General features: G+C 40.8%; 1 long non-coding RNA gene across 2 annotated transcripts in view; it reads right to left on the reverse strand.

The window, feature by feature from the left end:
* Positions 1–14,525: 14,525 nt before the first annotated feature.
* LOC119566586 overlaps positions 14,526–21,423 on the reverse strand; it is a 403,844-nt gene continuing 396,946 nt past the window's right edge. For both annotated transcript variants that reach the window (XR_006291102.1, XR_006291101.1), the window contains 2 exons: positions 17,386–17,679; positions 14,526–14,993 (listed from right to left, as the gene is read on the reverse strand). This is a non-coding gene — a long non-coding RNA (uncharacterized LOC119566586). The remainder of the gene's footprint in view (positions 14,994–17,385; positions 17,680–21,423) is intronic.

The raw sequence follows: 21,423 nt of genomic DNA on the forward strand, positions 1-21,423 counted from the left end.
TGATTTTGTGGTTTGCAATCCAGCTTTAATTTGTGGAAACTTTTACTTAACACAGTCCCTTATAGTACATTTGAAAGCTACAAGTGTTTACACAGAAGTTGTGATGGCTGACAGTATTATCATCCTGGAATATGATTGCTTAAACCAACTCTGATTCTGTCTCTTACATCACAGAATAAGATTGAGTAACCAAGCTTCATAAGATGCCAGTTCTATTAAGTTTCAGAGTGGTAGCCGTGTTCGTCTGTATCAGCAAAAACAACGAGGAGTCCTTGTGGCACCTTAGAGACTAACACATTTATTTGGGCATAAGCTTTTGTGGGAAAGCTTATGCCCAAATAAATTTGTTAGTCTCTAAGGTGCCACAAGTTCTATTAAGATTTACTTGAGCTACATAAGATTCACTTGAGCTACATATCCATGAGAGAGTCACTGAGGTAACCACTGGTGTTGAAGCTGCTGTATATGTAATTGTTTTTAGAACACCTTTTAAACAGAGTAAAAATACTGCATTTTCCATGCTCTACAATAGGAAACTATGTCCACAGTGCTTATCTTTAGGCTGTGCCATGTAGGAGGTGGAGGGGAGTTTCTTTAACAGTAAATTTACCTAGTTTAGGCCAAACTTCTGTTTTCATTCACATACAGAAATATACACAACTCCTGTCTAATTAAATGGGTGCTATGCACATGTATCTGAGGACAAAATTTGACTATTGGGAACTCATCCTCCAACATCCTGACCGACCAGCCTTAATGGGAAACTAATGGGAGTTGAAAGTGATCAGGATATATATGGAGTTACTAGAAAGGGTATGACTAGGTAAATGAGATGATGCAATGCTAATATGGGACTGACTATACTAATTCCTATATTTGGGCATGCCCAGTATTCCCTACGTGTTTCTAGAAGCCTGAATAGATTCAACCTGACGTAGATGCTGTTGTGGTTAATAAGAAGCACTGTGTCTTATCTTCCACCAACTAGTCTATTTTTTTGATTCTGAAGCTTTATCTCCCAAACATTAGAAATATTTGCCCATCAAAAATTGCTATTTCTAAAGACAAGTTTTAGATAGGAGGGCCAGGATTGTTTTTCATTGATGTAAGTTCCAACGTAGGACTTTCTAGCTTTTGCAAAGCTTCAAAAAACAAGAGATCCCTGCAGTAAAAAGTAAGAAACTTCAGTCAGAAGGGTGACTATGACCATCATGAAACACGAGCCCACAAAATTTGCCTGTCTTAATCTCCCTAACAATGCTCCCAACTTGGGCTGTATCTATCCCAGCCATTTGCTACTTTCTATTACAAATGGAGGACAGACAAAAAATCATTTCTCATCCTGGTCATTATTGTTCTGGCCTGCCTAGCAAACCCATGGTAGACATGTGAAATAGCTGACAGGTGCAGGGCCAGATTAAGACCTTTAGAGGCCCTAAGCACTGAAAAGATTATGGTGCCCCCCCATATGTAATTCAAAATAAAAACAATATTATACCATAAAATAAAATTTTATTTTTCAAAATGACACAAAACTTACATGTATGCTGAAATTAAAATAGCTTCTTTCTATATTTTCTGATTGGAAAATACTGGACAAGTTCATCAAAGCTGACTCAACAAAGCATGTCCGCTTCCATACACAATAGGGAAAGTGAATCAAGTCTGTCCTGACACGTTGTTCTCTGAGGGTTTTTTATTCTTTTCAGCTGAGAAAAAGAGCATTCTGCGGAGCAGTTAGTAATCATCAATGTTAGAAAAATACGTAGTGCGATCTCTGCATTTGGAAATACACATTGTATTCCTTCTTTCAATATTGTGTCATGAAGATGAATATGATTGAATTTCATTTTTCCTGTTTCATTAAACTTTGTGCGCATATAACAGTGGAACTGCCGTACTTCTCCACAGAGATTCATGTTCAAGTCAACAGGGTATGAGTCAAGTAGCTTTTGGGAACCTTGTGAATATTGTTTGTCAGATAAGCCCATATCGTTTAGAAAAGAAAATCTACTTGATACTTCTTTGTACACTTCACCTCTCCTCTTCATATGAGCTTCAAGTGTATCAATTATAGCGTAGTAAGTAGATACGTGAAATTTGTCTATAGGACTCAATGCTGTTTCTGTTGCACTGTTATCATTTGCTTGTTTTTTCCTGATTCGCTAGCAGGACTGGGCTTCTTTGTCGTTAGTATCAGGCAAGATATCTTTTGATATGTCTTCAGATCTTTCGAAATCATTCCTCAAAGTGTGTAAGTGGTCTGCTAATGACTGACAGAGGTCTGCACATGTTTTCAAATTCAATTCTTTTTCTTGGAGAGCTTGACTTGTGTGGTAAAAGTGTTGTAAAATTTCATTCCACATGGTCAACATGAATACAAACTCTAGTTCTTGCATCTTGTTTGCGATGTTTTCTGCCTCTCGTATAGTTTCAACCTTCTGTGATTGGTCTTCAGCTATACTTTCTAATGCATCCACAATCTTTGAGTAGGACTCCAGAATTGCATTTGTTGCCACTGCATGTGCCTCCCAGTGAGTATTAGAAAGAGATTTCAACACACGATCATTGCCCAAATATGTTTTAAGAACTGCCCATCAGTGTGTTGAGGCAGGGAAAAATGTATAAAGTAACTGGAGTGTTGAGAAAAAACTCACTGCCACCGGACAACAATCAACAGCACTGTGGCCAACAAGACTGAGAGTGTGTGCAGCACATGGTATGAATATGGCATATTTGTTCTGTTCTAAAAGCTTCTTCTGCATTCCTTGATGATGCCCTGACATGTTGGCAGCGTTGTCATAAGATTGACCTCTGCACTTTGAGAAATCTATTTTGCAAACTTGGCACAGATAATGCAGTACTTGATTTGCCATTTCTTCACCAGTGTGGCTTTTCAAATTGAGGAATGTTATAAATCATTCAACTGCTTTTCCATCTGTGGGAGACACATATCTTAGTACAATACCCAATTGATCAATATGTGAAAGATCAGGTGTAGAGTCGACAGATAAACTGAAGTACCCAGCAGTACTTATTTCATCCGCAATAGCTGAATGAACTTTGTCACTCATTAGACCAATGAGTTCATCACATATTGTCTTGGATAAGTATGATGGGTTACCTTTGCCAGCATTCCCATATTTTGAGATATGGCCTGCTAAAAATGGGTCAAACTGAGCCACAAGCTCCAACAATCCCAATAAATTTCCATTCTGCAATGATCCAAATGTGTCATTTGATCCCCAGAAAGGTAGACCACATTCAGCTAACGTTTGAACAACAGCTATAACACTCTGTAAGACATGTTGCCAGTGTTCACGCTCCCCTTTAATTTGTTCTTCCAATTTTTGTGTCTATCCAAAGCCCTGTCTTCGATTTAAATATGTCAACATTGAATCTCTGTGAGTAGTGCTATTTTCATGTTGTTCAATTAAAACAGTATTCTGCCAGTCACTAAATCCATCTGTAGCAAACCGGGATGTTGAAGGTATATATGCAAAAAGTTTGCAAACAAAACAGTACACAGACCCTGTTGATGGTGAATACAGTAGCTATCCTCGAGTGTATTTCTCACTGTTCGCTTTCATGCCGAAAAATATTTTTTGTGGACAATATCTTGTTTGTTTGCCATTAGTAAAAGTCCAACGTGATTTCTCAAATGGCCCACTGTGCTGTTAACAGTCATTTGGTCCATGATCTATCCAGTAAGCTACATCATCGGTACTGAAATCAACCCACATACCAGGATCTTTTCTCCTATTATTTACAGCATGAGCAGATTCAGTCTCTGATACATCCGCACCTTCTAGAACAATGTCTGTTTTACCACCAGGAGTAGGATGATCAGTTACAGTCTCTGACACATCCACATGTTCTGGAATGGTGTTTCTTTCACCAATAGAAGAAGGGTCAGTCTCTGAAACACCTACAGGTTTTGGAATGATGTCTGTGCTACTGAGAGAAGATGTTGCTTCTGATGGATTTGCTTTGAAAAATGATGTCAGCTTTGGAAGATTTTGGAAAATTTCACTAGTTTTTTTTTCTTTTCTTCCACCAGTTTCCGTGCTCCACTCGGTTACATTTTATCCTGCCCCTTATCTCAGTTATCTGAACTTAAAAAAAAAATTACACAATGTACACTATTTTTATGTATATATAAGAAAGAAAAAACGAATCAAGTACGTATAACTCAGAAAAATATATCAACAATAAAACATAAATTTATTGCAATACATGACAGGATCTGATTTCCTCGCATTATTTCGATCTATGTTAGTAGGACCCCCCCGGTTTAGGTGCGGATAAGTAATAAAAAGAGAACAGAAAAATGGGGGGAAGAGTTGTAGTGGAGTGTAAGGAAGTCTAACAAAGTTCTGATTTTTCCCATGATGATTACTTCAACGCTTTTTTTGAAATATCAAATATCAATTTTTTTAAATCTTTTTTTTGGTGCCCCCTGCTTTGCTGGTGCCCTAAGCACGTGCTTAGTCTGCCTATTGGGTAATCCAGCCCTGGACAGGTGCCTTCAAGGCATTGACAGGAGCTTGAAGAAGCTGTCCTCTTTTGGGATTTAAACAATAAAATTTGAAAATGTCTTCAAAAGGTTGAATTTCATTTGAAATATAGGGATAATCAATTGTGTTGGTTGTGCTGCAACCACAACATGAGTGGTAGTACCTTGTCTATATGTTGTCTGAGCTCTATTTAAACTGCCCATATACACTGCTGCACCATCTACATTCAGACCAAGCACTTCTGTTTAGAACTCCTGATGCCCACAACTCCTCAAGCTGCCTGTATTCCCTCCTGCCAGATTTCATGTTCACTAGTCTGTCAGCAAGTAGACTGCGAGTTTTCCTCAACTTTCTCAAAACTGATATCATAGAAGATCAGGGTTGGAAGAGACCTCAGGAGATCATCTAGTCCAACCCCCTGCTCAATGCAGGACCAATCCCCAACTAAATCCCCAGCCAGGGCTTTGTCAAGCTGGCACTTAAAAACCTCTAAGGATGGAGATTCCACCACCTTCCTAGGTAACCCAGTTCAATGCTTCACCACCCTGCTAGTGAAATAGTGTTTCCTAATATACAACCTAGACCTCCCCCACTGCAACTTGAAACCATTGCTCCTTGTTCTGTCGTCTGCCACCACTGAGAACAGCCGAGCTCCATCCTCTTTGGAACCCCCCATCAGGTAGTTGAAGGCTGCTATCAAATCCTCCCCAACTTTTCTCTTCTGCAGACTAAACAAGCTCAGTTCCCGCAGCTTCTCCTCGTAAGTCATGTGCCTCAGCCTCCTGATTATTTTTGTTGCCCTCCACTGGACTCTCTCCAATTTGTCCTTTCTGTAGTGGGGGGCCCAAAACTGGATGCAATACTCCAGATGTAGCCTCACCAGTGCTGAATAGAGGAGAATAATCACTTCCCTCGATCTGCTGGCAATGCTCCTACTAATGCAGCCCAATATGCCATTAGCCTTCTTGGCAACAAGGGCACACTGCTTACTCATATCCAGCTTCTCATCCACTGTAATCCCCGGGTCCTTTTCTGCAGATATACACAGCCTCTTGCTGATGGATTTACTGATGTGTCTGTGGCTGGGCAAGAACAGTAATAAACCCATCATTTATGCATTTGCAATTGCCACTATAAAGTTTTTCACTCTGATAATGTTAATATAGTTTGATCCAAGATTAAGGCCAGTTTTTGCCTGCAAGTTGCAGAGTATTTCAAAGTCCCTGGAACTGAAATCATGTAAATCAAACTGCTACTCAGTTCCAGGAAGGTAGAGTCAAGGGCTCCTTCTCTTCATGTAAGATGTTTTCAACAAGCTGGCAAGCTTTCTGATGTCCTCACATTACATTTTACGGAACAACAATCTATTAGCAAGAGCTTCTTGAGGAGAAAGTGAAAAAGCTCACCCATCCTGTGAGTGGCAGAATGATCACGTATGTTTAATAAGAAGATCTGCCTCTTCTAAATAATTTTCATCCATCCGAAACCCTTGTAAAGGAGGCAAGAATTATTTCTATTTTACAGATGGGGAAACAGAGGCACAGAGAGACATGAATAGACCCAGGTCAACCAGGAGGGAAGTGATAGATCTAGGAATAGAACCAAGGTCTCGAGTCCCAGTCCAGTGCTGTATCCATTAGGTAACACAGCTCCCTAGGGACACCATTACACTCGTTTATAAGAGGGCTGCCCTTCTTAGAAAGAGTATCATGCTTTTTACAAATTACATAAGAGATTTTATGCTTCTAGAATGAAACTCATGGATATTTAGTTTTCCATGAATTCCGGAAAGAATATTTTTATCTATATGTCTACACGTTAGTAGACTCCCAGGGCCTGTGGTATTAACCTCTATTGATTCACACTGAGGTTTTCTTTTTAAAGGCAACACAACAAGGTGAACTGAGGTGTTCAAGGCCTTTTCCAAATCCATATTTTTAAATCAACCAATCATGCTGTGCTTAAACAGATTTTATGTTTGTGTGTGTTTAGAATGGTGTGCAAATCCAAGATTGATTTGCAAATTCAACTGCCTGGCCATGACAGTAATAGTCAAGTTTGCAATTGTAAAATGCTGTAATAAAGTGCTAGGAAGAGGTCATCTTCCTCCAAAAAATAAAATACAAATGCATACTGTAGTAGTAACAAGAGATCTAATGATAGTCTATTTTACTACAAAGCCTACTCTGACGAGGCTAGAATGTTGTTTTGCTGAAAGGTGCTAATTGCATCCAGCAAGTGGGTCTTATATCCACAGACAATCACATACCTCATCACATCCAATAAGCACCAAAAATTCTCCTTCAAGCTCAATAGAAGGAACAATCAAGTTCCTTTATATAGTAAGGACAACTAGCTGGGGCCTAAGGTTCGCACCAAGGCACTAGGCTGCATGGCAGGTCAGAGTTATGCCTGTGGAGCGTGGGGTTTCCTTGTTGCAAACACAAGGGTTTGGATGTCTCTTGCAGGCTGTGTGTGTGTTGGCAAAGAAAGCCAGGAGAAGGAGTTGAGAGTTTGACCCTGAGAGGAAATAGAGGGACAGAACTTCTTGGACACAGAGCGTGCTGAAGTTCTCCTCTTAGGGATTTCTGAGCAAGGAAAGTACCTGCTGTTATTTGTCTGTACTGCATTCAGGAAAACAGGACTTTGTGTACATTTTTTGTAATTGAAGATTACACCAGGAATATACCTGCCTCTAATAATTGATTTGTCATCCTAATGGAAACAACTCTGATAATCCCCTGAATACTGACTAGCCACTCAGGCCAAAGGGGAAACAATACTGAACTGTTCCTTGTCTTTCTGACAAAAATAACCATCTGATTGCAGCCTACAGCTTGTAAACTTTAATCTCCATCTTAAAACCAAATCAGATTGTGTGCTGCAGGAGTAGTAGCAGAATAAATATTGAGATGAGTTTTTATAAATAATGGATTTCCTACGACACATTGTGCTAGTCGTTCCTGCTTCTTCACTTCTGAACTTTGCTTGGAGGATGCTGAACCACCATTAGTCAAAGAGGCACAATCCATATTTGATCTTGTAGCTGTGTCTGAAATCTCCTCAGAGCTGTAACATGGGTTGCATGCAACTCCCAACATACTTACAGTGTTCAGAAATCAGGGTAGTAGCCAGCTGTGTGAAAGAAGAGGTTATTCTGGATCATGGTTTTAGCTACTGTGGCATGGTTAATAACCTCCTATCACCATCGAACAGAAAACTGAGGCACAAACAAGTTTTAAATATTTGGGGGGAAAAATTGAGTCCCAACAGTCAAACACCTAAATCCATATTGAGCTGCCTAACATGCTGTTGTAACATGGCCACCCCAATCAATACTAGAGATACGTGATGGGGGTAAAATTTTTTATTGACCAACTTCTGTTGATAAGAGAGACAAGCTTTTGTGCTTACACAGAGCTCTTCAGAAACTGGGCCAATAAAAGATATTACCTCACCTACTTTATCTCTCTGATATCCTCGGACAGACACTGCTACAACTACACTGCACCTACCAATCAATCGTGACTATCAGGAGATCAGAATAAATGCTTCTATCCTTCTAGAGAAACATAATATGTCAGCCACTCAGTATTCATAGGCAACCCTCCAATAAACTCGACTGTGCATTCAGACCCTAATCCTGCCCTCTTCCTGTGGCCATGGAGGACCCTGACTTAACAGAACCAGTGTGGAAAGATGCACAGGATCCGTGAATGGTGTGGTGTCCTGCTCAGTAGTGGGTCCCTTGAACTCTAGTATGCAAAACATTTGGAGGATGGCCAGGGAAAACCCAGGTCAGGTAGATTCAGGATTATATACATCTAATCACTACACTTAAAGACAAATAGGCATCCATGCAGCTTGAGTTCCAGCCTTCTCTCTCTTGTTTACCAAGGACTATACCATCTGGAACTCTGTACATCACACAAACATCCAGTGGCTGAGTAATATTCTGCAATTAAACCTACCAATTTACACATTTCTGCTTTAATTCTAGGACACACGGCAGTATTCATTCCTTCCCAGATCCTGTGGTGAACCCCAGCTCACAGTCCAGCAAATCAGGCTGTAAAATCTGAGTTCCAAAGGACTACAACAAACAACAGGGATCAAAAGATATTTTACACATACCTTGACAGTGTCCTTGTAAGCCTAAAGTAACTTAAAAGTGAATTCCTAGAACTTCACATTGCAGCAAGATCACAATTTCAATACATTTGTGTCATGTAGAAATTTGATTGAAAATGCTATATACACACATCAGACTGATTGATTTCAGTCCTCAGTTTTAACTTCTGCCCTGAATTTTATTGCAGAAATTTCACAGAAAGTAGTCATGCTACCCACAGAGATAAGATAATTATTGATATTCCAGAGAACAAGGTAAATGATCATAGACACTGAATGATTATACAGACTGTCAAGGACTCCAAAAAGGATACTATGAAGTAAATATAGGAGAACCGTCTCCTTGCTGATTGGGTTTCCTGAGGCTTTTTCTGAAAAGTTGCAGATCTGGCTATATTTAGCCACAAGGATGAAATTAGAATGGAGATAATTAAATACCAAAAATATAGAAGATGGAGAGGTCATGGAGACTGTTTCCTATGGCATCTGATTTATGCTATTTTGTATTAACATCAGAGTTAGTTTTCTCTCTCCTTTCAATACATTGGATTAGGTTCTCTACTATTACTAATTTTCCTTTTCGTCGTCTATCCCTCAGATTGCATGGAGTGGCTTTTCAAAATCAGCTGTTTCTAACCACATGCCCAACCTGATATTTTGGGATGGATTGGGTCAGTCACAGATGCATATTGGTGGAGAATCATTGTTCCAGTGGGACCTCTAGGCATGCACAATGGCTCCTGGAGCTTCAGGGAGTACAAGTTGAGAATGGTCACTGCACCACTGTTGAAAAGGGTAAAGTTTCCAATTCCTTCAACACCTGGACACTCAAAAGTGGCCCTTCCAATCTCTCAAAGCTCTTTGCAAAGGCTTTTGCTGACAGCAGCATTAGCCCTGCTGGGTCTTTGAATTCTTCAGCAGATGGAAGCATTGAGGTGATTAAAGCAGATTGAAATAGGAAGGGGAGGCTCACCAATTTTGGTGGTTGCAGGTCATCCTGGGTGCATTAACATCATATGGTGAAGTGACGTGGCCTCATTTTGTGTGATGAGATAGGGAAGAGAATGGCAAAAAGGGAGTAAATGTATCTGAAAAGAGTCCACATCCCCAAGCAGGCCCACAGGCAGCTCAGCAAGAGTGAGTGTGTACAGCAAGTCGCAGAGAGTGGAGTTGTGTAGAGCAAAAGCCCTTAAGCTCCCAAACACTCCATTTTATCCATTCCTGTTATTCTACACATCACACATGGATTCTTAATTCAAAGCATATCAGAACTTTGGATTAATTTACAAAGTAATACTGCTCACGTTAATTGTTTTGTTTCACCATCAACACTTTTTCTGTCTCCTTACTTTGTCTAATATGACCCTTGGTCATAGCAAATCACACTTCACTTCAGTGGAACCAGGTGTAGAGTAAGGTAGTATGCAACAAGAGTGTGTCAGCATCTGGGTCTATGTTTGCCTGAGTGAGGATCAGTTTACATTATCCTTAACACTGAATAATACCTTTATGCAGGAATAGTCTCAGTGAAGTCAATGGTGGAGTGCTGTTCAAAACATCATGAGGAACAGTACATCTACTCTGCAAAATGGGTGTACTCTAAACTTGGGTTAAAATAGCAGTGAATACATGGCAACATTGCTTTTAACTCAGATTAGCAGCTTCAGTTCAGCCTCAGGCTCCAACTCCAGCTGCTAACCCGAGTTAACAGCAGAGTTGTGTCTTCACAGCTATTTTAACCCATTAAGAAAACTTTTTGTTTCAGTGTAGACATACCCTGAGTGTATCACTACCTGGCCCACAGAATGTTAGCTGTTGAGGACAGGGACTGTGTGTGATAGGGTTAATGAGGGCCTGATAAGTCAATAAGGCTTATTGGCTTCACATGACAGAAGGAGGACCAGGGCTGATTGAAAATGAAGCCCAGCTTGAGAAGGACTGGGCCAGGACTATAAAGCCAAGAAGCTGAGAGTATAAATGGGCTGCAAGGAAAGAAACCTACGGTGTCTCCTTTAGAGGAGAGAGGTCATCATGAGCAATGAAGAAGGCCATAGGGAAAGTAAGCACTCTGGCAATGGAGAATGGAATCTGGCAGGAGGCTACAAGGGGTGTAACAGCCACAGGAAGTAGAGTCGGGTCCAGTGGCAAACCCAGAATGAGATGGGCAGATAGGGCAGCTTGGTAGGAAGGAGGCCAGGGAAACAGCAATGGACACTAAGGACATGGATTACTGGTTACAGGGTCCCCTGGCCTAGAACCTGGTGTATTGGGTGGGCCAAGGTTCCCCTACCAGCCAGTGACAATGTGGCACAAGTCCCAAGCTGGGGCTGAATACCATCTAGAGAAAGCATTTGGATATTTGACTTGTTGGACTTTGTAACCCCAGAAGGAGTGGACTAAATGGTGACCTGGCCAGAGTGTCAAGTTATCAGATGAAAGACTATAGCACAGTGAGCAACAATCTGCAAGGGTGCACCCGACGCGGGGACAGCTGCATTCCCAGACCTAGATGTAAGGAGGTGCACTAGCAGTGAGTGTGGCAACCCTGCACTGTTACAGTACAACTCTATTACACTGTGTCTGTCTTCATTCTGTAGAGAATTGTACAAAGTTATAGTGGTGGTGCTATATACACACACATTTCTTATAAATGGTTATTTAAAAGCTATGTCAGTGTAACCTGCAAAGAAGAGAAATCATTTTAGATAACTGCCTCTCGTCACATGCTTTGCACTTTATCTTATTAAAAGGAAGCAATTTTATTGCCATTATCTGTTTTTGTGAATGTCTTATTTAGAAGACAGTGACTTGGTAGCACTGTTAAACGAAAGGGAGAGAGATTATGGAAAGAAAAGGGAGAAAAAACAGATTATATAAAGAGAGAGGTTGTCTTTGAGTGAACACACACCACATATCTAGCCATCTGTTTTCGGAAAGGAATATAGGATATATGAAAGGTATCATAGAATCATAGAATATCAGGGTTGGAAGGGACCTCAGGAGGTCATCTAGTCCACCCCCTGCTCAAAGCAGGACCAACCCCAACTAAATCATCCCAGCCAGGGCTTTGTCAAGCCAGGCCTTAAAAACCTCTGAGGATGGAGATTCCACCACCTTCTTAGGTAACCCATTCCAGTGTTTCACCACCCTCCTAGTGAAAAAGTTTTTCCTAATATTCAACCTAAACCTCCCCCACTGCAACTTGAGACCATTACTCCTTGTTCTGTCATCTGCTACCACTGAGAACAGTCTAGATCCATCCTCTTTGGAACCCCCTTTCAGGTAGTTGAAAGCAGCTATCAAATCCCCCCTCATTCTTCTCTTCTGCAGACTAAACAATCCCAGATCCCTCAGCCTCTCCTCATAACTCATGTATTCCAGTCCCCTAATCATTTTTGTTGCCCTCCGCTGGACGTTTTCCAATTTTTCCACATCCTTCTTGTAGTGTGGGGTCCAAAACTGGACACAGTACTCCAGATGAGGCCTCACCAATGTCGAATAGAGGGGAACGATCATGTCCCTCGATCTGCTGGCAATACCCCTACATATACATCCCAAAATGCCATTGGCCTTCTTGGCAACAAGGGCACCCTGTTGACTCATATCCAACTTCTCGTTCACTCTAACCCCTAGGTCCTTTTCTGCAGAACTGCTGCCTAGCCATTCGGTCCCTAGTCTGTAGCGGTGCATGGGATTCTTCCGTCCTAAGTGCAGGACTCGGCACTTGTCCTTGTTGAACATCATCAGATTTCTTTTGCCCCAATCCTCTAATTTGTCTAGGTCCCTCTGTATCCTATCCCTACCCTCTAGTGTATCTACCTCTCCTCCGAGTTTAGTGTAATCTGCAAATTTGCTGAGGGTGCAATTCACACCATCCTCCAGATCATTTATGACGATATTGAACAAAACCAGCCCAAGGACCGACCCTTGGGGCACTCCACTTGCTACAGGCTGCCAACTAGACATGGAGCCATTGATCACTACCCGTTGAGCCCGACAATCTAGCCAACTTTCTATCCACCTTATAGTCCATTCATCCAGATAAAGTCAAGGAACAACACATCCACTGCTTTCCCCTCATCCACAGAGCCAGTTATCTTGTCATAGAAGGCAATTAGATTAGTCAGGCATGACTTGCCCTTGGTGAATCCATGCTGACTGTTCCTGATCACTTTCCTCTCCTCTAAGTGCTTCAGAATTGATTCCTTGAGGACCTGGCTCTATGATTTTTCCAGGGACTGAGGTGAGGCTGACTGGCCTACTGTAGTTCCCAGGATCCTCCTCCTTCCCTTTTTTAAAGATGGGCACTACATTAGCCTTTTTCCAGTCATCTGCGACCTCCCCCGATTGCCATGAGTTTTCAAAGATAATGGCCAATGGCTCTGCAATCACATCTGCCAACTCCTTTAGCACTCTTGGATGCAGCGCATCTGGCCTCATGGACTTGTGCTTGTCCAGCTTTTCTAAATAGTCCCGAACTACTTCTTTCTCCACAGAGGGCTGGTCACCTCCTCCCCATGCTGTGCTGCCCAGTGCAGTAGTCTGGGAGCTGACCTTGTTCGTGAAGACAGAGGCAAAAAAAGCATTGAGTACATTAGCTTTTTCCACATCCTCTGTCACTAGATTGCCTCCCTCATTCAGTAAGGGGCCCACACTTTCCTTGACTTGTTGCTAACATACCTGAAGAAACCCTTCTGGTTACTCTTAACATCTCTTGCTAGCTGCAACTCCAGGTGTGATTTGGCCTTCCTGATTTCACTCCTGCATGCCCGAGCAATATTTTTATACTCTTCCCTGGTCATTTGTCCAATCTTCCACTTCTTGTAAGCTTCTTTTTTGTGTTTTAGATCAGCAAGGATTTCACTGTGAAGCCAAGCTGATCGCCTGCCATATTTACTATTCTTTCTACGCATCGGGATGGTTTGTCCCTGTAACCTCAATAAGGATTCTTTAAAATACAGCCAGCTCTCCTGGACTCCTTTCCCCGTCATATTATTCTCCCGGGGATCCTGCCCATCAGTTCCCTGAGGGAGTCAAAGTCTGCTTTTCTGAAGTCCAGGGTCCGTATTCTGCTGCTCTCCTTTCTTCCCTGTGTCAGGATCCTGACCTTGACCATCTCATGGTCACTGCCTCCCAGGTTCCCATCCACTTGTGCTTCCCCTACTAATTCTTCCCAGTTTGTGAGCAGCAGGTCAAGAAGAGCCCTGCCCTTAGTTGGTTCCTCCAGCACTTGCACCACTGTATTGCTCTCCCAGCAGATATCAGGGTGATTGAAGTCTCCCATGAGAACCAGGGCCTGCCATCTAGCAACTTCCGTGAGTTGCCGGAAGAAAGCCTCGTCCACCTCATCCCCCTGGTCTGGTGGTCTATAGCAGACTCCCACCATGACATCACTCTTGTTGCTCACACTTCTAAACTTAATCCAGCGACACTTAGGTTTTTCTGCAGTTTCATAGCGGAGCTCTGAGCAGTCATACTGCTCCCTTACATACAGTGCAACTCCCCCACCTTTTCTGCCCTGCCTGTCCTTCCTGAACAGTTTATATCCATCCATGACAGTACTCCAGTCATGTGAGTTATCCCACCAAGTCTCTGTTATTCCAATCACATCATAATTCCTTGACTGTGCCAGGACTTCCAGTTCTCCCTGCTTGTTTCCCAGGCTTCTTGCATTTGTGTATAGGCACTTGAGATAACTCGCTGATCGTCCCTCTTTCTGGTAGATCAGTTTGATCTAGTTCCAAGTAACAGACTAGATTTGACTGTTAACTGAAGCCTGTTCCAGGCTTGGCACTGCCATCATGCTCCATAAAGTTTTATCGACACTGGATAATTATTCACAATTGGAAAGGGGCAGGAGAAAAAACAACAACAAAAGAATCCACAGAAATTTTATGTAAACAAAATCAAGCAGCAAATGCTCAAGAGTTAAAGAGGAAATGGCTACATAAATAAAATCATAGCTCTCCTACCTCCATTTATACAGCTGTGCAAGGAATAAGACAAGTTAGCACAATAAGTGGTGCTGCTCATGGTATGAGGCAAAATGTGGTATTCTCCCACCACATTATATGTAGATTACAAGACAGACTATGCAAACCAACTCTGGCTGTGGAAAGAGAACATGGATCATCATGAAAATTGCAAAACATGAATACAACCATGATGCCAGCAACAGATATATGGAAGTTGCTTCTGAGCAAATTTGCAAAAACAAGTATCATGTGTTGGGCTGGTGTGATGGGATTCATCTCAGCTTATGGTGGCAGGTTTTTTCTTGGACTTGATGAACTTCTCTCAGTAGCTGGGTATGCACTTCTGCCCATGTGATGCAGACTTTAGCGTCTGTGGACAAGATATGGACTTAAATTAGTAATATGGCAGTACTCAACAACACTTATAGTAGGAGAAGGTTGCTTCCCATACGAAGTTGCTTGACTCTTCTACTCAGTAAAAGTGCCAGGCTAGACTTTCATTTTTTGCTCTACAGGGATGGAAAAAGACAATGACGGAGATTCTCTGTTGTATAAACAGGCTAGGAATACTTGCCAGAGCCTGAGAAAGATGCTACTGGCTGACAGGAACAACTCTACCTTATACTGGGGAATATCACAGCAGTCACTGCAAATCACTGTATAAAGTGCAGCATTTCATGATTCTTTCAAGAGACAGTGTTAGGCACAAAATAAGACATGAAATGAGATTTCAAAGCAAAACAAAAAAGAAATATAAACCTTCTAACCCTATCCTTTTTTTTTGCCTCCAGTCTTCAGGTTTGGGGCCATTCATTTTAATTATTAACTAGAGACACTGTCCTGGTTTAGAAATTGGAAATGTTGCCATGTCTGTCACTTTTGAACATTCAGCAGTATATTTTAAAACAAAGAAAAGGAAAATAAGTAATTGTCAGTGTCAAAAGTGAGATGATTAAGCCTTGATATATTTGGATGATTGCATATATGCAAAAAAACTATATTTGTTTTAAAGGCAAAGTGCCTTTATCATGTAGATGCTTGTTGACATCTGGTTGCCTGGTGATTTCTTATTTCTTGCAAATGTCTAACTCCACTGCAGGGTGATACTCAAGACTAGATTAATATGAGAAATAGCAAAACGTGAAAACCGTTTTGTTTTAACTTGAATTTGTTTTTGTCCTTCTCTTCTACACACTTGTCAGTCATTCTCTCTAACATTAGATAGACCAAGTAAAGCAGCAAATAACTGTTTTGTATCTGTCTTTTGAGAGTAGAAGTTTGCCATCACTTTTTTCAGAGACTTTCTTTGGGTGGGGTCAAAGGCAACACTTCAATTTCTGTTTAATAGCTGGAAATAGGTCAAATATTTCAGTGAGGGAAGGTGAGTGAGGTAATACCTTTTGTTGGACCTACTGCAGTTGAGGAAAAAGACAAATCTCTCTGTGTAAGCATGTCTTTCTCCAGCAGCAGTTGGTCCAATAAAATATATTACCTCATGCACCTTGTCTCTATAATATCCTGGGACTAACATGGCTACCACAACACTGCAAACAGATATGTCAGTAGTAATTCAGAATCATGGACCTGATTCTCAATTACATTGAGGCCATCTTATAATTCCCTGGAAGGGTAAACAGGCCTTTATGTGGGAATAAATCGTGTCTGCAATCTCTTTAAGGCCCCTTTCAACTACTAGAGTGAGTAAAGGCATCTTATTGTAAACAAGATTCAGGCCCTTTAAATATAGAAATGCTTGCCGTCCTTTAATTTGACAACACAATTATTGTCTGTCTTCATCAGCTTAACATTTGTGGACATGCACAATTCTAATCTATCCGGGTTTTCCCCTGGATAATAAAAATAAAAATAAATAAAATAAAATATTCGCCAAAATGCTCAAACCTGGGTGCCTAAAGCTAAGCAGAAGTGGTTGACTTCCAGAGCTGCTGAGCACCCACAGACATCTCAAAAATCAGGCCACTTTCAATTCAGTGCCTAAATAAAGATTTAGCTGCCTAACTTCAGGCACAGAAGTTTGAGCATGTTCAATGTTTTATTTTACCATAAAAAATAACCACTTTAACATAGACTGGCCCTATCTATGAAAGTGGGGGGGGGGGTGGAAATCTGGATGATCACCATGATTTCTCTAACATGTCAATTGATATGTAATAATGCAGTTTTAATTAAGAATGCTGTAGGGCACCATGAAATTCACCTGGATCGTTTCTCATCTGTGCCATTAATTAGCACATTTTCATTGAATTAGAGCTTCAACTGCCTTTGCAAAAAAGGTCATTGAAGGTCAGAATGTTTAGGTTCACAGACAGCAGTGCCAGAGAAGCAGCTCTCCTCCCAACACAGCTACGGGTGTTTGGTTAAATTAGAACACTGCCACTGAGTTTACGGCCACAGAGAAAAGTCAGGCCCCAGGGAGAGATTTTCAAGAGAGCTCAGTTTCCACTGTTCTCAGAGGGAATTACGAGATGCTGCACGCTTCTGAAAGTTTGCAGCACTTATTTTAGATTGAATGAATTCATAGTTCTATTGAAAATTACAATCCGTCCAGCTCCTGTGGCTACAGTTAAATAAAAACGGGGTGGCAGTCTGGAGGCTTTAGGAACACATGAAAAATGAGGACAGTAACCAGAAAATACAGTTACAAGTAATATAATCTTGTCTGTATTGTACATTACACTCACATACCCATTTACACAACCGGAGAGAATTCATACACTGGTCAATGCCGTATCCATACTCACATATCCAAAGATTTTATAGAGTTGGGTGGATTTCATGAGAGAGGGGTGGTTCCTGTTGGGATCATCCCGATGAGGTCCTCCCACTTTAGCTTAACCATGGAACTTTTTTCATCCTGTTATGACCATGCCTATACCTTATGCATATGCATGAAGGTTTCAACCCTCCTTTCCTTATCCGTACTTCCACACCTTATGAATCTTGAGATGCTCTGCTTTTCATAGGTTGTTCTCTCAGGTCTGCTTATTCTCATTAGCATCTTATTAACATTTACATCCACTTGCTTCCAAGGTAACCTGTGGTCAAAACAGAACTTTCTGTGACTTTACAATCAGGTGTCTTGCGCTCTAGGGGGTATATTACAACATATTTCCTGCACTACCACCTACTGGCCCATTCTTTCCAATAATTTTGTGACTTTAGTGGCATAGGGTTATTCTTAGATCGCCCCCTTACATCAAGTGTCCTTAAGCCCGAAGCCTAGCATGGCTAAAATTAGAGGCCTGAGCCTGTAGGCCTTGCATTACATCCTGGCTTTACTTATACCTAATACCCACTCATCACTCCTAAATACTTGTCAATCTTATATACCTATCCTACTTATATTTATTCATCATACATTGATTATTACATATGACATGACACATGACTTCAACATGAGAATAACATTTCAATGATAAGTGAACTAATTGGCTACATTTCCCCCCTTGACGGGAGGAGCATTATGAAAAAATAAAAAAATAAAAACCCCATCTCACACAGTTTCCCTAGCAAACATTACAATTCAATGCAAAATGTATATGTACGCTTAAACTTTAATTTTCCTGTACTTATTAGGAACTAGTTGTATCTTCATATGTCAATTCAGGTGGTGGATCTAATTCTTTTATGGACTCTGATGACACACAGGAACATATGGTTGTTCTGGTACTTGATGTGGGTTTATACTATGCAAATCCTCATAAATACTCTCATCTTTCTATTTCTGCGATGAGTGCTGCTGGGGGATAACTGTGGCTAACTGGTGAATGGAAATAGGTTGGATTGCACAGGGTTGGTTCCTGGGCTTTTCTTGACTTCATCTTTTCTCCCATATAACAAAGTAAAAATAATGCTCACAGTGAGGATACTGTGGAAAAAAAAATCATGCCTTCCATCCAACTTCCATCCCATCATCTAGTAACTTATGCAATGTTTGTTCTGCTTGATTCATATCATTACTAATTTCAGTTAAATACAACAATAAAAAAGGGAAGAATTAGCCCAATTAACATTAACTTTGCAAAGTTAGGCACTCCAAAATTAGGAAATGCCAGATTTCAGGTTGCCAGTGCAACTTTATTTCAGCTTCTACGTGCATATGCATTATGACATAGGTTTTTATTATATAATCACAATTTTAAGGTAATGCTTTATTTTTCCCCACCGACCCCTTTACCCCTCCAGCCCCAGAAAAAAACAGGATTTCTTTTTAAATGGACAGTTTTAATGAAAAAATATGTAACATTTAGAAAGCCATTTTTCATCTAAAAACGTTGATGAGAAAACTTTGATAAACTCTACTGCAAAATAATCTCTATGGTATCTAGACCATAAGAAATAAAAGAACAAGCCCTTCTACCTCCTTCTTCATCAACAATAGCCCAGTGACTTGTCTCCTACATATATATTTCTTTCTGCTAACTGATCACATTTTAGATCAAGGGCAAACAACTCAACATCTCCTTTTGGAAGAAGGACACAAAGACAGACTCACCCTAGTTCAACGGAAACAAAATGTCACATGCATGTCACAATGTTACAATGCATGTCACAATCTTGAAATTCATTTTACTAGCACTTGTAAATAGCCATTGAAGACAAATATGCATGGGTATAACATAACTGTTGCAACTGGTCTGCTGCTGACTTTACAATTCTTTCATTGCATTATTAACTACAGATTACTGAAGACATACTGCACAGTGAATAGGGCATGAGGTTTTTGTTTCATTTTTGTAGAACAGGATGACGGTTTCACCCCGAGGTGCCACCTGGAACTGAGGTACAGCTAAGCCCTCTGTCTCACTAATTTGGGTTCCCTCTCACACCTGACATTGTGAGAAGCTGAAAAGCCCTCCAAGCTTGCACTCACACCAACATCCACAGGCAGGGACCACACCCAGCTGTGTTCATGAATGCTCTGGCCAGCCACTCATGAACCCACGACAGAGAGGCTACAGCCAAAATACTCCAAGCTCCCTAGCCTAAGACCACAGAGCTGTACAGTCCTGCCCTAGTAAAAACCTGACCAGTATGAATTTATTGCCCAGTCCGCCACTTCTACAAAGGAAAGTGGATGGCCAACTCTTGATCATGAGCTGAGATTTATCCCCTTTGCATTTCAAACAAGACACAGTGTTTTGGGTAAAATATAAAATAGATTTATTAACTACAGAAACATAGCTTTAAGTGATTATATGTGACAGCAAACAGATCAAAGTAGATTAGAAATAAGAAATAAAACAAAAAAGCAAACTGAGCATACAATATTAGATAGTATCTGAATCAGTAATCTCTCACTCTGACTGATGATACAAGCAGGCCACCAAGTTTCCATACACAGGCTAGAAATCCCTTTAGCCTGGGACCAGCACTTCCCACAGTTCAGTCTTTTTCTTCCGGTACTTTCGGGTGGGTTGTTGCAGGGAGAGTCAGGTGCCATCATGTCATGTCCCCCTTTTCTATCTTCTTCCAACTTTCTGGAAAGCGCTTTTGCTGTGACCTGGGTCAAACAGTTCCCATAGTGCAGTGCTACCTCTGCGAGGTTTCTATTGTATGCAGTTCCTGGGGTAATCCTTGTGCTTGTGTGCATGTCCTCAAGAAGCCATTAATATTGTTTGGCCTTTCTGTTGTTGTACCTGAAAGGCTGCTTGTGGGTGTTCTCAGTTTCACAACATGTTTCAGTAGCCCATACATAGCCAACCTCCATAACTTCAAATACAATGATAGCACATACAATCCAATGAGATATGAATGTGTAGCAGATCAAAGGCATACTCTATACAAAACATATCCTAATTATATGACAGTGGTGAATATGGGGCTCACAAATAGTATCACCCAGACACCCCAATCAGAAGTGCTATACAAAACACTAGACATAGTCCCTCCCCTCAATAGTTTACAAGCTTAGTGGATGGAAAAGACAGCTATGCTTGCAAAGAATCCATTCAAGTCAACTAGGTTCTATGCAGGCACTATACTGATCTTCATGCAAATATTGTCAATAGTAGGACCTGGGACTAAGGGATGGATCTCGTTGGCTTAAATGGGAGCAGGATCAAGCCCTAATATGAAAAGTGACAGTTACTTTGACTGGAAACTATTTGGGGCAGGGGCTGTATTTTGGGTCCGTGTTTGTATGGCATGAGTCCATGACAGGGACTTCTACATGGTACCATAATACAAATAACTCATATTAATAATAAAATAATAATAATAATAATAATAATAATAAAATAAGGGTGACTGAGTGACGAATACTCTCAAATATGTAAAACTGTTATATAATGTACTTATATACATCTGCAATTTTTAAGAGATAAAGTAGTCATCTGCCCCTCAAACCACACAGTTAGAGTTGGAAGGAAGCCACCTGTAATTAAGTTGGCCATATCTTACATGACAGCCAAGACTAACATATACCTCTTACCATGCACATGCAGTAAACAGAAAAATAAATTTCGTAAGACAGAACTGCAAATCTAGACATACAGGGTAAATACAGTATGTTACTGAGAATTACTGATTCCTAGCATATCCTTCAGTGAAATCGTAGATGAAAGTGAAGCAAATGATAAAATGTACCTCTAACTGGTATTCTCTTCCTATGTACCAATACTGCTTTAAGCAGTTTCTCAAATTTTACACGGATAAAATTTCATTTCAGCAATGCACAAGAATATTTCACAAAGCTCTACTGTGTTTCTTGAGATATGACATGTTTTTATTCTCCCTTTTATTCAGAAACAAAATTAACAGAAACAAAAAGATGCAGA

Source organism: Chelonia mydas, chromosome 5 (assembly GCF_015237465.2).
Source record: "Chelonia mydas isolate rCheMyd1 chromosome 5, rCheMyd1.pri.v2, whole genome shotgun sequence".
In the NCBI taxonomy this organism is placed as follows: domain Eukaryota; kingdom Metazoa; phylum Chordata; order Testudines; family Cheloniidae; genus Chelonia; species Chelonia mydas.